The sequence below is a fragment of the Schistocerca gregaria genome, unplaced genomic scaffold (genome assembly GCF_023897955.1).
Source record: "Schistocerca gregaria isolate iqSchGreg1 unplaced genomic scaffold, iqSchGreg1.2 ptg001595l, whole genome shotgun sequence".
NCBI classification, from domain to species: Eukaryota; Metazoa; Arthropoda; class Insecta; order Orthoptera; family Acrididae; genus Schistocerca; species Schistocerca gregaria.
Window position 1 is genome coordinate 7343 of NW_026062873.1, and position 5158 is coordinate 12500.

The 5158-nt window shown below is 55.2% G+C and overlaps 3 non-coding genes across 3 annotated transcripts in view; all 3 read left to right on the forward strand.

The window, feature by feature from the left end:
• The first annotated feature begins 2481 nt into the window (after window positions 1-2481).
• On the forward strand, window positions 2482-4374 carry LOC126333455 (small subunit ribosomal RNA). The gene has a single exon (XR_007564216.1). It is a non-coding gene; the product is annotated as a small subunit ribosomal RNA (ribosomal RNA).
• Window positions 4375-4736: 362 nt separating this feature from the next.
• On the forward strand, window positions 4737-4891 carry LOC126333452 (5.8S ribosomal RNA). The gene has a single exon (XR_007564215.1). It is a non-coding gene; the product is annotated as a 5.8S ribosomal RNA (ribosomal RNA).
• A 188-nt stretch (window positions 4892-5079) lies between these two features.
• The window catches only part of LOC126333458 (large subunit ribosomal RNA), a 4222-nt gene continuing 4143 nt past the window's right edge, over window positions 5080-5158 (forward strand). The window contains exon 1 of the ribosomal RNA XR_007564218.1: window positions 5080-5158. This exon is cut by the window's right edge and continues 4143 nt beyond it. This is a non-coding gene — a ribosomal RNA (large subunit ribosomal RNA).

Below are 5158 nucleotides of genomic sequence, written 5' to 3' on the forward strand. Positions count from 1 at the left end.
AACTCAAGTTGTCCCTTAACCTAACTCAAGTTGTCCCTTAACCTAACCGACGTTGTCCCTTAACCTAACCGACGTTGTCCCTTAACCTAACCGACGTTGTCCCTTAACCTAACCCACGTTGTCCCTTAACCTAACCCACGTTGTCCCTTAACCTAAACCCACGTTGTCCCTTAACCTAACCCACGTTGTCCCTTAACCTAACCCACGTTGTCCCTTAACCTAACCCACGTTGTCCCTTAACCTAACCCACGTTGTCCCTTAACCTAACCCACGTTGTCCCTTAACCTAACCCACGTTGTCCCTTAACCTAACCCACGTTGTCCCTTAACCTAACCCACGTTGTCCCTTAACCTAACCACGTTGTCCCTTAACCTAACCCACGTTGTCCCTTAACCTAACCCACGTTGTCCCTTAACCTAACCCACGTTGTCCCTTAACCTAACCCACGTTGTCCCTTAACCTAACCCACGTTGTCCCTTAACCTAACCCACGTTGTCCCTTAACCTAACCCACGTTGTCCCTTAACCTAACCCACGTTGTCCCTTAACCTAACCCACGTTGTCCCTTAACCTAACCCACGTTGTCCCTTAACCTAACCCACGTTGTCCCTTAACCTAACCCACGTTGTCCCTTAACCTAACCCACGTTGTCCCTTTGCCTAACATAGTTCACTGCTCGGAATCTCTGGTGTCGTTGTTATCCTCATGTAGATGTCTTGCGAGTGTTGCTTACTTTCCACATATTCCTGCTATCCACTGTCAATTGTACTGCAATAGGACTATATCGCCGACCCCCCCCCTCCCCCCCCTCTGTCCCCCTCTGTCCCCCTCTTTGTGTCTCTGTCCTCTCAAGCTGGTCGGTCTGGCGTTTGAGTGTTAAATGAGCCTCGCAGCTGTTCAGTTGCATTCAGATGTCGACGCCCTCAGTGTACGTCGTGGTATGGTCTGTGTCCATTGTCCGCTGATGTCGTACGCGTAACCCACACGCTGTACCGATCATCGGTCGTTACGTACAGAGTGAAGTAGTGTGATACGTGTGACCGTACGCTGGCTGTGCCCAACGGTGTCGAATCTCAATTTCCATATGTTGTGCTTGATGCTACTTGTCTCGTCTCCCAATAACAGCTAGGTTGCACTGTGGTACGCCGTAGAGGCGTGTGGGAGGAACGTACGAACGCATTGTATGTCACCCTGGGTCGCTGGGGGTGGTGGTGCGGTGAGTCAGGTCAGGTCAGGTCAGCGTGAGCCGTCTGATGTAGTGACGCGTGTATTCCGACTTTGTCGTATTGCCTCACACAAAGTGCTACCCTGGTGGACCGCGTTCCATATCTGGGACATGCCGCAGATGCCGGTTGACAGTGGATCGCGGAAGGTACATCGCATACGTGCGCGGGCCACCTTCCACGTGTTCTCTTCTGCACATGTCGCAGTGTGTATGTGGTCTGATGTAGCGTGTCGTGACACATGACATCCTGGCATGCAAGAATTGTTGAATTCGCAAATGTAGGTGGACATCTACGTTTACTGCCCAAGATACGCAAATGAACTGGAAATCCGTTGTTGAGCGGTTGTTCACGCTGGAGGTGAATCTGTGATGGCGACGATCGGTACAGCTATTAACCGGTTGTTTCAGCGGTACCCGCCACATCCACACGCGTGACTAGGCCCATGTGGGTATGAAGCGATACGCGGCGGTGGCTTGGTGGGACTGTTCCCGGCCGGTGAAGGGGGGCCGCCCGGCGTGTTGGCCGCGCGCTGCGTGGGCGCACGCGCAACAGGCGGCTGGTGGGGGGCGCCGAGTGGCAGGAGCGCCAGCCGACGGGCCCGGCAGGCGGCGCAGCTACGCTGCGGCGCACCCTGCACGCGGCGCCTGGCGGCCAAAGTTGGTTCAGCCGAGCCCGGTGCGAAGCGCGGTGGACATCTGCAGTGTGCTGGTCTGATTGAGGACTGTGTGCGTTGAGGATGCGCCGCCGCCTGGCACTCGGCGCCGCGACGCCGTCTGCTGCTCGGTCGCCCCAGCGGTTCTCGCAGGTGGTTTGTATCGCAGTTGTGCGGACGTGTTGGCGCGTGCGCTGTGCTGGGAGAGTTCGCTTCTGCACCCAAGTGGGGCTTTGCCCTTGTGTGGCGCTGGCGTTGGAGCTGCCGGTCACCATAGGTGGCGCGTGTTGTCTCCCGCCGGCAATGCCACGACAGCACGCTCCCGGGCCTCTGTCGGCAGCGGCAAGCTCAGTTGGGAGCAAGGGTGTTCGCACTAAAACCGTCTACTCGCCTAACTCCGGGCGATTGCGCCTCTCTCGAAACCGACCAAGTACCTAGGACGGCGCTGCGCGCCGCCGGGACCTGAGAGGGTTTCGAGGTGTATCGTGCAGGGGAGCTCGGCCTCCTCCTGTTTGCAGAATAATTGAGCGGACGCTTGCGTGTTCGCGCGGGCCCCCGGGACACACTCCCGGGCGGCCGGCTGCTCAGCTCTAGTTGACGCAGCTCCCTGGTTGATCCTGCCAGTAGTCATATGCTTGTCTCAAAGATTAAGCCATGCATGTCTCAGTACAAGCCGCATTAAGGTGAAACCGCGAATGGCTCATTAAATCAGTTATGGTTCCTTAGATCGTACCCACGTTACTTGGATAACTGTGGTAATTCTAGAGCTAATACATGCAAACAGAGTCCCGACCAGAGATGGAAGGGACGCTTTTATTAGATCAAAACCAATCGGATTGGCTTGTCTGGTCCGTTTGCCTTGGTGACTCTGAATAACTTTGGGCTGATCGCACGGTCCTCGTACCGGCGACGCATCTTTCAAATGTCTGCCTTATCAACTGTCGATGGTAGGTTCTGCGCCTACCATGGTTGTAACGGGTAACGGGGAATCAGGGTTCGATTCCGGAGAGGGAGCCTGAGAAACGGCTACCACATCCAAGGAAGGCAGCAGGCGCGCAAATTACCCACTCCCGGCACGGGGAGGTAGTGACGAAAAATAACGATACGGGACTCATCCGAGGCCCCGTAATCGGAATGAGTACACTTTAAATCCTTTAACGAGTATCTATTGGAGGGCAAGTCTGGTGCCAGCAGCCGCGGTAATTCCAGCTCCAATAGCGTATATTAAAGTTGTTGCGGTTAAAAAGCTCGTAGTTGGATTTGTGTCCCACGCTGTTGGTTCACCGCCCGTCGGTGTTTAACTGGCATGTATCGTGGGACGTCCTGCCGGTGGGGCGAGCCGAAGGGGTGCTTTCGCGTCCCGAGGCGGACCCCGTTTAAATCCTACCAGGGTGCTCTTTGTTGAGTGTCTCGGTGGGCCGGCACGTTTACTTTGAACAAATTAGAGTGCTTAAAGCAGGCAAGCCCGCCTGAATACTGTGTGCATGGAATAATGGAATAGGACCTCGGTTCTATTTTGTTGGTTTTCGGAACCCGAGGTAATGATTAATAGGGACAGGCGGGGGCATTCGTATTGCGACGTTAGAGGTGAAATTCTTGGATCGTCGCAAGACGAACAGAAGCGAAAGCATTTGCCAAGTATGTTTTCATTAATCAAGAACGAAAGTTAGAGGTTCGAAGGCGATCAGATACCGCCCTAGTTCTAACCATAAACGATGCCAGCCAGCGATCCGCCGCAGTTCCTCCGATGACTCGGCGGGCAGCCTCCGGGAAACCAAAGCTTTTGGGTTCCGGGGGAAGTATGGTTGCAAAGCTGAAACTTAAAGGAATTGACGGAAGGGCACCACCAGGAGTGGAGCCTGCGGCTTAATTTGACTCAACACGGGAAACCTCACCAGGCCCGGACACCGGAAGGATTGACAGATTGATAGCTCTTTCTTGATTCGGTGGGTGGTGGTGCATGGCCGTTCTTAGTTGGTGGAGCGATTTGTCTGGTTAATTCCGATAACGAACGAGACTCTAGCCTGCTAACTAGTCGCGTGACATCCTTCGTGCTGTCAGCGATTACTTTTCTTCTTAGAGGGACAGGCGGCTTCTAGCCGCACGAGATTGAGCAATAACAGGTCTGTGATGCCCTTAGATGTTCTGGGCCGCACGCGCGCTACACTGAAGGAATCAGCGTGTCTTCCTAGGCCGAAAGGTCGGGGTAACCCGCTGAACCTCCTTCGTGCTAGGGATTGGGGCTTGCAATTGTTCCCCATGAACGAGGAATTCCCAGTAAGCGCGAGTCATAAGCTCGCGTTGATTACGTCCCTGCCCTTTGTACACACCGCCCGTCGCTACTACCGATTGAATGATTTAGTGAGGTCTTCGGACTGGTACGCGGCATCGACTCTGTCGTTGCCGATGCTACCGGAAAGATGACCAAACTTGATCATTTAGAGGAAGTAAAAGTCGTAACAAGGTTTCCGTAGGTGAACCTGCGGAAGGATCATTACCGACTAGACTGCATGTCTTTCGATGTGCGTGTCGTGTCGCGCAACACGCTACCTGTACGGCAGTGGCCGTGCGCCGCGTGCGGAACCACGCGTGCCTCTCAAAACTAGCGGAAGTGTTGTTGTTGTGTGGTACGAGCGCTGAAGCTCTGGAGCGGCTGGCCTGCGGTACCTGGCGCCTGGCGCCGGTTTTGAATGACGTTCGCCCGAGTGCCTGTCCGCTCCGGTGTGGAGCCGTACGACGCCCATCGGCTGTGAGGCCGTTGGACACAAAAAAAATAGTGGAACAGGGGCCGTCAGACGCCTCAGTCCCGCAAATGCTACTGTCTTGAAAGAGACAGTGGGAGACTGAAAAGGAAAAGATCACCCAGGACGGTGGATCACTCGGCTCGTGGGTCGATGAAGAACGCAGCAAATTGCGCGTCGACATGTGAACTGCAGGACACATGAACATCGACGTTTCGAACGCACATTGCGGTCCATGGATTCCGTTCCCGGGCCACGTCTGGCTGAGGGTCGGCTACGTATACTGAAGCGCGCGGCGTTTGTCCCGCTTCGGAGACGTGGGAGTGTCGTGGTCGCCTGTGTGGCCGGCCGCGTCTCCTTAAACGTGCGATGCGCGCCCGTCGCCTGGCGGTTCGCATACCGGTACTTTCTCGGTAGCGTGCACAGCCGGCTGGCGGTGTGGCGTGCGACACCTCGTACAACGACCTCAGAGCAGGCGAGACTACCCGCTGAATTTAAGCATATTACTAAGCGGAGGAAAAGAAACTAACAAGGATTCCC